Below are 9576 nucleotides of genomic sequence, written 5' to 3' on the forward strand. Positions count from 1 at the left end.
TTAAGAATTCCCTGGAGGGCCTCTAGATGGCGCTGTTCCCTTTCCTGAACAAATTCTTTTCATGTTCAACAAAAAAAGAAAAAGAAAAATATTATCCAAAAAGGAAACATTAATTTAGCATTAAATTAGCATTGAAAACGAAATGCAGGGCAGGGGACAGTGTCTTGTCTTTTTTATTTTTATTTTTCCCCCTGAAGCGATCGATTCTACCCTTTTCGCTCCGACACTTCTGAAAAGAAAATGATTTTTTTTTTCTTTGAAGTTTACAGTCTTACATAAAGCAAAACTATTCAGGTCTATTTATCTTTAACGATTGTTGAGATTTTTTGGAGAAAAAAAAGAAGTTACTTATTTTTGGTAATTTGTTCTTTTTTATGGAGAGAAACAAAATGAAACAACAGAAAACAACAACAAAAAAAACACTCACCGGGTTTTTGTACCACTATAATCGTTCATGACATCATGGTGAAAAAAAATCATATTTACTGTGTATTTACTTAATTTTCTTATTATGTGCCTTATAATGTGTTTATAATCAAATAGGTTTTAGAAAATATTACCTAAAATATCTTAAGTACTATTTTGTGTGATTGGTAAGAGGGTTGATCTGTTTTTTTTTGTTTTTTTTGTTTTGTTTTGTTTTGTTAGATGTGTATTTTTGTGGAGACTTCAGTATTGTGTTTTTTTTTTTTTTTTTTTTTTAATCATAATTTAACGTTTGGTGCTCCAAAGGCACACTGGAGAAACGAGAACGAACGATTTGATGTGTAAAAACAATGCTTGGTGTTATGCTGTGGGTCTCCGTGTGTGTGTGTGTGTGTGTGTGTGTGTGTGTGTGTGTGTGTGTGTCTCAGCTCGTCGTCTCTGCCTGATGAAATGCTGTAAAATCGAGAGTCTGTACATCTGCATTGAAGTGTGTTCTGACTTTTAACAGTACAAAAGTTTGCAGATCTCCATTTTTTATTTAATATTTTTAACTTTAACATTCTAAAAAAAAAAGACACTTTATACCTAACAAAATTCAGCCATGTGGCAAAAATTTAGGTGGAAAACACTTCTGACTTTTGGGTTTAGAGCAGCGTCAGGGGGCACAAACTTTTGACCAGATCTTCACTAGTCTCTTAATATATAAATATCTCCTACTTCTTTTGACCTCTTGGTAAAGGATGGTGTGAGAGCTCTGTGGAATGTCTCAGTGGTGTTCCTGGTGTTCCTTCAGCAGGTTTCTGAGCTCCGGGTCCGAACTCGAAATTAAGGCGTGTAATAATCCTGTGTTTAATTCACATCAGGTGTGGATTCATTTGGCTGAAATAATTCAAATTCAATACCAGGGTTGAGGTCAAACTCTTTTAGACACGCCCCTGATTAGGATAAGCCCCGCCCCTTCCCGCCAGTGCGTAACTCGTACGTTACTTATGAACTCGACACTGTTTACGACTGTAATTATGTACATCTCGTTACGTTACATCCGTAAGGGTGCGCAAACTTTTGCGTTGAGCTGAATATTGACTTTAAAAGTGTTTATTAGGGTGGAGTTTCCTGTAGACACGCAGCACGTGTCACTTCCTGTACAAAAAACATAACTGATCGGAGTTCTGAGCCGAACGATCTGAGATCTGAGCTGTGTGTGTGTGTGTGTGTGTGTGTGTGTGTGTGTGTGTTCAATTTATTTACTGTATCTTATTATCAGATTGATTTTTAGTGGGCGTGGCCTGTTTTGTGCTCTGTAGTGATTTTTTTCTTTATATAATTTTTCCCCTCTTATTCGTAAGGATGTGAAATTGATAAAGGCGGCTCGGTGTGTGTGTGTGTGTGTGTGTGTGTGTGTGTGTGTTGGTGGTGGTATGAGCAGCATGATGCTGAATGCTGTACCTGTAAAAGCTTTTCATTACAAACAGGAGAAAAAGCCAGATTTTTCATGCGGCACTAAAAAAGCAGTTCACTCTGATTCTGATGACGTTTTTTCTCTCCGTCACTGTTACGTCTTTTTTTTTAATTATTTTATTCCGACATCATTTTCAGTCCTGTCTTTCGACTCAGGCAGCATCGTTCCCACCGTGACGTCAGACGCGTTTCTGTTAAACTCCGCCTACAGTTTTATTTAAAAAAAAAAAAGGTTTTATATGGAAATTTAACACAAATAACGCAGGACCAAAGTTTATGTGCCTTTCATTCATCAATCCACAGCTGCGTGTAACTTCCTGGATGTGCATCAGAAATCAGAACCATGTTTTTTTTAACTCTATTTTCCCTCAAACAGAAGGTGAAGCCATAGAACATAACAGAGCATCACAATATCTAATCACCCCCCTCACCCCCCTCACCCCCCACCCCCCCTCATGCACAGATGATTTAATGTCATTCATTTGACCTCTAGGCGTCATTTCGTCATCAAATTTACTCTTAATACAGTTGAGATTTTACAAACAAAGAAGCATAAATGAATTAATTTTCATCTCATCCTTACACTAATTTTAATTCTAAAAGCTTTATTATTACCAAAGGAATCTGACTCGAATTGGACTCTGAAATGCCATGAGGATTTTTTTAAATAAATAATTAAAGTTACGGGTTTTTGTGCTTTTATTACAAAACCTCAGCTTTTTTTTTTTTTTTTTTTTGGGTGGAATAAATATTTGTTAATTAATTATCACCTGGAGTAGGCGGGGCCTCGTTAGCCGAATATCAATTAACAAATAAATAATGAGACTCATTTCAGTAGCACGAATTGTTTAGTTGTTTTTGCAAAACATCGATTTTTTTCCCTCCAAATTTCAGTTATCTTTTTTTTTCCCTCTTTTTGGTCTTCACATGATCTGGGCTACATTTTTATCGTACTGAAATTATAATAAGGTGATTTGCATTAAAAGGGAGGGATATAAAAAAGCAAAAAAAAGAAAAAGCTCAACTCAGGCACGACGCACATACAGGAAGTGCCTGCGTCCGACCTCATGACCTTCAGCTCGCCTTGAAAAGCCCGTGTTTATAAACGCCTATAAACATTCATATGAATGTTCCACTACCAAAACAAACAAGTGCTTGTAAATATGTGCTCCCTTTTTCTTTTTTTCTGTTTAAACCTGGCCGAAAAAAAAGAAGAAAAATCAACAACAATCTAAAGGTTTCTGGGAACAAGATTCAACACATCAGTTGATATGAACTGGTTTTTTATATATTTATGAAAATTCAACATGTTTTTTGTCTTCTGTATTTTGATATGGCAGCAGGACCCGCTTTTTATTTGTACAAGTCGTTTATGTGCCGTTTGTGTGGAAATGATGGAGAGATGAGAGGAGGACGGTTTGGGTTTGATGTAATAAAAATGAAAATAGAAGATTAAACTATTAAAGAAACATATTTTCTAAGTTTTTGCTGTGCATGGTGGTTTCGGATTTTATTTTTTTTATTTTTTTTGTAGGATTGTTTTTTTTTTTTAATTGCTTATCGATTATGCATAATCATAACTAGAGTTACAGCTATTATTATTATTATTATTATTATTATTATTATTACTCCGAGTCTCTGCTGATTTTTTTCCTAATTAACTTTAATTGTAGCATGCCTCGAATAAATGTCATGACACCTGTACTTCCCTCAGTCCTCTGTTTCTTCCTGCTTTTCCCTCTGGGAACCTTTTATGTTCCTGATCCTACAGACATGAAGATGAATCCAGGACAATCCTTCTCTCTCTCTCTCTCTCTCTCTCTCTCTCTCTCTCTCTCTTCTCTCTCTCTCTCTCTATTCTTATCTCTTTCTTTTCTCTCTCTCTCTCTCTCTCTCTCTCTCTCTCTCTCTCTCTCTATTGTTTATTTTCTCTTTCTCCACCTCTCTCTCTCTCTCTCTTCTCTCTCTCTCTATTGTTTATTTTCTCTCTCTCTCTCTTATTCTTATCTCTTTCTTTTCTCTCTCTCTCTCTCTCTCTCTCTCTCTCTCTCTATTCTTATCTCTTTCTTTTCTCTCTCTCTCTCTCTCTCTCTATTGTTTATTTTCTCTTTCTCCACCTCTCTCTCTCTCTCTTATTCTTATCTCTTTCTTTTCTCTCTCATTCTCTTCTCTCTCTCTCTCTCTCTCTCTCTCTCTCTCTCTCTCTTATTCTTATCTCTTCATTTTTTTCTCTCTCTTTCTCTTTCTCCCGCTCTCTTTCTCCCCCCGTCTTTCTCCTTCTCCTCTCTCTCTCTCCCTACCCCCCCCTCTCTCTCTCCCTCTCTCTCATCTTTCTTCTGTCCATTAACCGGTCAGATTTATGGTCATTATTAATCATGATGATGATTTTATATGAATTCTGACTCTTTAATGTGGAGATTCTGGGTTTGTATCTGTTTTTCTGACCCTCATCTCATTTCTGCTCTGCTCTGTGGTCAGTGGTTTTAGAGTGAACCTCGGTTCTGTTCCACACCACACCTTTACTACCACCTGCACAGGTTCCTCCTGCTCTAACACACATTCACTTCTAATCTAATCTAATCTAATCTAATCTAATCTAATCATCACAATTTAATCTGCAGGCCACTGAACGCTCACTTTACTGGCGAGTGTTTTTTCTGCCAGAACTAATCGAATGTGGATCATTAACACAGGTCATAATCTCTAATTATTATTATTATTATTATTATTATTATTATTATTATTACTGTATTTTTAATATTTGAAACATAAAACAGAACAAATGTGTATTTAGTAATGAGGTAACATTTCCACCTCAGTGCTTTATTTGATCTTATTTCTGTTTTCTCCACTGTCTGATCATCTGAAGATCTGAACTGTCCCTCTGCACCTCCATGTTCCTGCTCTTCTGCATAAAGGAACATATTCATTAAACATTATTTATTTACCGGGATTTCTTTTGATCTTCCGACATCGTCATGAGCTCAGGACGCGCCGTTACTACCGGCCTGCACGCGCGCCACCTCCAACGGGAAGTTCTGATTGGTTTGTTCAGTATCAGCTGACGTCAGTTATACCTGGCTCGTGATTGGAGGGAATCTGTTTGCTGATACACGCAACTGGCAGTTTCATAACCGCGAGATTCGAAATGTTTTTAAAGCGTTTTTATGATTAATGACTAATTTTACATTAAAATCTTTACAAAAATGATCGATTTTACATTTAGGATCTGGCACAATTTTAGTATAGTACAATTTTTAATCTAACATCTGTATAGTAATTTTTTTTAATCTAACATCTGTATAGTACATTAAAAAAAAATCTAACATCTGTATAGTACACATTTTAAATCGAACACATCTGTACCTGATGTCTATTTTATAAATGTACAGTTCTGGTATTTCTGCACTTTTTACAAACTTTTAAAATCATATACGTTCATCAGTTTACATTCTACTAGTTTACTAAAGTTTACTCATTTATTCACACCAAACTTTACAACTTAAAAAAATGTGGAACAATAAACATTTCTCAAATTTTTGAGATATTTGTAGTTTTGACACTTGATTACAATAAAATTCCACAAATTCCCACAGAATCCCTACAACACTTCCTGCTCGTGCTCTGTTCTCTTCTGCTGGCAAAACGCATCAACTACTACATGACCATCCAAGTGTCAGTGTGTGGTCCTCATCCTGCTCTGCTCTGATTTCTGTAACTGATCAGATTATTTCCTAAGGTATTACCGTGTTACAAAGCTGGAGTTCACCAGAGCACAAAGATCAACCTGAAACACTGATATAAAGTGAGATTTTTATTTTCTCTCCAATGCAATTAGGAATAAAACGTTCAGCAGTACATCTGATAATCTAAATAGTTCCACCTAGAACATTCAGATGGTTCATTGGATGCATTTTTAAAGTTCTGAGTTCAAGGAACTCTTGAGGATCCCAAGTCCTGTAGAACATCTTGTTAATCAATAAATGAATACTGCTGGATCACTATGTCTAAGACTAAAATAAACATCAGCTGATAAAAAACTTCAGGAAAACTTGTGTCTTTTGTTTGAGACATCCAGAAGAGGTTCATTCCATCACCTTGGTGCCAGAACTCAGATTCTTGTTGAAGGTCTTTAGTTATACCATGAGGGATGGTGGAACCAGATGAGCAGTGCTGGAAGATCTGAGAGAGTGTAGTGTACATGTAGTTAAAAACAGGAAGTATGGAGGACAGGGGGTTCTCCAGGACCAAGTTAGGAACATGAACTCTAAGAGTGTAGGTTCTTTGTAGCTGTAAGTTCACCCATAATCAATAGTACCTTCAACATAATTTATAGAAAAAAGATATTTAAAATCCCTGAGTTCCTCTGGGCCTCGATTTCCTTCAACTTCTCAAAAACATGCAGCTCGATGGACTGGAGATGCTCAATTACTTCTAGGTGTAAATTTAACAATTTGTGCGGATTGTTTCATTATTCTGACTTTGTTGATTGACACAGAGCTGTGTCTCAATAAACACACACACACACACACACACACACACACACACACACACACAAAATTTGGGAATGCCCTTTGTTACATTAAAGTACATTTCCTGTGGTTTTACACATATCTTGCATAAAAAACTCTGTGTGTGTGTGTGTGTGTGTGTGTGTGTGTGTTTGCTATAAAAAGGTGCTTTTTGGTCACGTGGTAATAACTGATTCTATTGTATATTGATGGCCGCTAGAGGGCGCTGATTCATAGCTGCAGACACTTACCGAGCACCATATTGTTAATAATTTATTAATTATCAACTTAAAATACAATAAAAACTATTTCATGCTGATGGTATAAACAGCTTTCTGTATAACTAACACCTTTTTATTGACTGCAACCTACTGCCGTTCAACAAAGCGTCTATAAACGCCATATTTATCAAATAGAAATCGATCATTCATAAATAATTAGGCTTATTAATAATAGTATTAATTATTAAACACTGCACTCTGCTCTTATTGGCATGCAGACTGGAAAAGAATGGCATTCCTGGTCCCACTATCTGCTACTGACCTCTGCCACCTATTAGTGATGTGTGCATTCTTGTGATCGTTGTATCTGATCTGAGCGTCTTTGGGGTTTCTGAACTTTTAAAAATACAATCAGGATAAAAACATACGGTTTTAGGAGGACAGATGTTGGCATGATGGACTGAGTCGGAGAAGAAATTTGTACAGATCAGTGGGACGTGACAGGAGCTGGAGACAGGAAGTGGAGGAGTTAAAAAGAATTTAGAATCAGATAAGCATAATTGAGGGACGGGTTTTTTAGGAAATGATTTTAAAAGATAATTTTCTTATAACAATGCAATCCCGAGTGATTCCGTTTCCTCACAGCATTATAGCAGCTGTAAACACTCCTTCCCTCTCCGGTCTCACTCTTCTCTCTCTTTAAGTCACTGTGACCCAAAGACGTTAAAAAGTGTAAAATTCTGTAGCTGTATCCTTGCAGCTGGACAAGGGTCTTGACTGCTTCTGTCCACCACCAGAATAGTCGCTGCCGCTGTTGACGTCACCAACATGAGCAGTAGGACCATAGTTATGGCCACACTGGCCGGCATGGGAAGCTGCACCCTCACTATCATGAATATTAGCAGGATCTAAGGGGGGAAGGAGAGCGAGACAAAGGTCTGTCTGAGTAGAAGTATTGGCAACTGGGGGGATACGCACAAGAAGATAAAAAGGCCACATTCTTGGATCAGGAGCAGATGTAGTTGACACCAAAGTCTCCAGAAAAAGTGAATAATCAGGAGCAGTTTGGGATCACATAAAATAAGTCCTGAAGATGTGGGAAAAGTTCCAGCTGTGCCTCTGGTACACTGTTACGCAGACCTGACAATGCAGACTCCTTCAACACACCTTTCACAAACACACAGTTCTCCTTCCAGAAAACTTCACCACATCAATGTGTATTATTTATTTATTTATCTATTTTTCTTTCAGGCTGATGGTTTAAGAGTCGTTTCAAGGAGAAAGTGATGCTGTGTTATGGGCAGGAGATCAGATGCTGCATCAGCACTTCCAATTCCACATTATTTATGACCTCAGAGACCCCAATCTGCTCCAGAGGACTCTACAGAGGAGACTCCAACAGCTGCTAATGGACTCCCTTTCCTTCACTCGTTTGTTCACCTGTCCACCTCTCGTTCCTCTTGTCTGTCTGACTGTTCCCCTCGTCCATCTGTCCATCTCTCGTTCCTCTCGTCTGTCTGACTGTTCCCCTCGTCCATCTGTCCATCTCTCGTTCCTCTCGTCTGTCTGACTGTTCCCCTCGTCCATCTGTCCACCTCTCGTTCCTCTCGTCTGTCTAACTGTTCCCCTCGTCCACCTGTCCATCTGTCCATTTCCCTCAACCCCCACTGTAGGTTCCCCTCGTCTGTTCCATTGCAGAACTCTTCTCATCCCTCCATCACTGCACACATTCACAGCTCCTTCATGTCTTCTCCAGTAAATCCCCCAGAGGTTCTTCAGTGCTGAACTCCATCCTGAAACACTCCATTGTGCTCCTGATCTCGAGTGACCATCACATGACCTTCACAGCTCTTTCCTCCCCCATTTCCTCCCAAACTTTTACTACAGAAATCATTGTATTTATTTATTCATATCATTTCACTGTTCCTGTAAATCTTAAAAAATATTACGTAAGTGATTTGGATTAGATTAGATCAGATTAGATTAGATTAGATTAGATTAGATCAGATTAGATTAGATCTGAATATATAAATGAGATTATTTTTCCTCTGTGTGATACGAAATATATCAGAATCCAAAAGTGCTTTATTGCTAAGTGTGTTTTCTCTTACAAGGAATTTGTTTACAAATATATACGTACAATTCCACATGCTGGATTCGGATTAGAATTTTTTTTTTTTTTATAAAATAATTATATTTTTTGTAAAAAAAAACAAAAAACAGTCTAATTTCACATTTTATATATAATATTTTATTATACATTAACATTACTTTTATGGAATTATTTTTTTAATAAAATCTATTAATTATCAATTATTATTTAAAAGACTTAAAATAATATTTAAAATTATCAACAATACATTTTATATTATTATAATACAATTCTCTACTAAAAGTCAGAAGAAATAATTTTATAATGTAAAAATGGATTATATTATAACTATTTATTAATACAATATTTATAGATTTAGAGACAATTTAGTTAAAATTAACATAATACATTTAATAAACCATGAACCATGAAATGAAGTACATTTTAAATGATTAAAATTATTTCTAGAATGGGTTCAAATATACATTTAATTTAATATTTATTTAGAATAAAATTCTGTTCTAAAATGATTTGGGTTACAAAAATTCAGTCCCCAAAAAACACATGATCTGAGATGACACAACGCAAAGGGAGCTACACACACACACACACGCACGCACGCACGCACACACACACACACACACACACGCACGCACGCACGCACGCACACACACACACACACACACACACACTTGTACATATGCCCCTCAACTTGTCAACTTCCTCAGTGTTTATCGCCAGGAATTACAAAGATTACACATTCGAATGTCTGTGTGTGTGTGTGTGTGTGTGTGTGTGTGTGTGTGAGTGTGAGCAGAAGACTACAGTGCAGTCAGTGTGTTGATGAAGTCACACCCAGATAATATTC

At 36.8% G+C, this 9576-nt stretch overlaps 1 protein-coding gene across 6 annotated transcripts in view; it reads left to right on the forward strand.

Moving 5' to 3' along the window:
- Positions 1 to 3377, forward strand: part of ptbp3 (polypyrimidine tract binding protein 3) — a 53421-nt gene extending 50044 nt beyond the window's left edge. For all 6 annotated transcript variants that reach the window (XM_046860417.1, XM_046860416.1, XM_046860418.1 and 3 more), the window contains one exon: positions 1 to 3377. This exon is cut by the window's left edge and continues 2428 nt beyond it. The gene's annotated coding sequence lies outside the window, so the exon portion shown is untranslated.
- Positions 3378 to 9576: the final 6199 nt, after the last annotated feature.

Source organism: Silurus meridionalis, chromosome 11 (assembly GCF_014805685.1).
Source record: "Silurus meridionalis isolate SWU-2019-XX chromosome 11, ASM1480568v1, whole genome shotgun sequence".
Taxonomy (NCBI): Eukaryota; Metazoa; Chordata; class Actinopteri; order Siluriformes; family Siluridae; genus Silurus; species Silurus meridionalis.